Source organism: Lipotes vexillifer, unplaced genomic scaffold (assembly GCF_000442215.2).
Source record: "Lipotes vexillifer unplaced genomic scaffold, Lipotes_vexillifer_v1.1 scaffold120, whole genome shotgun sequence".
Lineage (NCBI taxonomy): Eukaryota > Metazoa > Chordata > Mammalia > Artiodactyla > Lipotidae > Lipotes > Lipotes vexillifer.
In genome coordinates, this window is record NW_006791240.1 from 4,139,145 (window position 1) to 4,140,670 (window position 1,526).

The following is a 1,526-nucleotide window of genomic DNA, read 5'->3' on the forward strand; positions in this document are numbered from 1 at the left end:
GCGTGGCGACCAGAGGGAAGAGACATTTTCTTCCCGTTAACTGAATTGCTTCCTACCTCCGGGTGGCCGACTCGCTACTCCTCTCACTCCGCTGTTCTCCGGGATCCGCCGCCGCCGCCGCCGCATCCAATCGCCTCCTCCCCCCCTCCCCTTCCGCAGCCAGCCCGGCCGTTCCTCCTCCTCTCCGCTTCAAAATGGCGCCAAGCGCTATTCGGCGGCTGCTCCAATCGAACCGCCGCGGACAGCACCCGGGGGCAGGCAGAGCGCCGCGTGGGTGCGCAGCGCCCCCTGCCGACCGGACAGCCGCGCGCGCGCGCCCGCCGGCTCCTCCGCCCAACTCCCTTCCGCCCCGCCCCCTGCGCGCGCGCGTGCCCGCCTCCGCTCCGCCCCGCCCCGCCCGTCGCGCGCGCACGCAGCCACACGGGCTCGCCGCCGCTGTAGCCGCGGTGGCGGCGAGACCGGCAGCTGTCAGTGCTTTCTCGCTGGCTTGACTTTTGCCGAAAACCAAATAAATTGTTATATATCTCTAGCCTTACGGATAAAAGTTGGGAATTTTTTAAAACAGTGAAATTGAGTACTAATGTTGTGCGAAGTAAAAAAAATTGGTGTTTACTTTGCTCCTTACTTGGGAACTCTGACCTAGTCACCTCAAAATGCCATAAAATAGCTTTTTTCTGCAGTGTGTGTAATGTCTTAATCCCACAGCTTTCCCGTTTTCAGGTATTGTTTAGGTAGCGGGTGGGGGGACGTAGTAATTCCATCTGTAACAAAGCATTCCATTCATTCGTTTTATCACAGTTGTCCTTATCGGAGGAGAAACAATCTAAAGATCACGAGGACGCTTTCCAGAAGGTGGGTTTTCTAACCCGCTTCACCTCCAGGAGGTGCCACTCCTCCCTGCTGCAGCCGTGAGGGAATATGTTAAAAGTTATCTGGCGATTACTATTAGGATGGAGAGTGGCAAAAATCTTTAAGGCCTCAGTGAAGTATAGCTGCTAACAAAAGAGACTATGCTTCATGCAACAGCAAATGGATTTACAGAAATTAGTAATCTAAACCTTCATTTAAAGCAACAGTTTAGGAAAACTGGAATCTGAAGTTGGTAATAAAAGAAAAATAAATTTCTGTGTTTAGGGCTTTAAAAAAACAACCAAATGTGGGGGCAGGGTGTACATGGGAAATCTCTGTACCCGTCTCTCAATTTTGCTGTAAACGTAAAGCTGATCTAATAAAAGTAAAATCAAAAAAATAACCAAGTTGTAATTCATCAGGAGCAGTGTGTGGCACCCATCAGCCCACACTTCTACTGGCTTTACACTAACAAAAGATTATTTTCCTTTCTGTAGAGAGAGGCAGATGAAAGAGACAGGGATGAGAAAGGCACTAGGATTTCCAAACAGGGAGAATAGCAAGAAGGGAAAGGATGCCACAAAGGGAAATTAGGGTAAGGGTTCTGAGATGACCTTTGCCTACAACACAGCTCAATGCCAGAGCCAGCAAATGTAAGCCAAGGCAGTTTCCTGCTG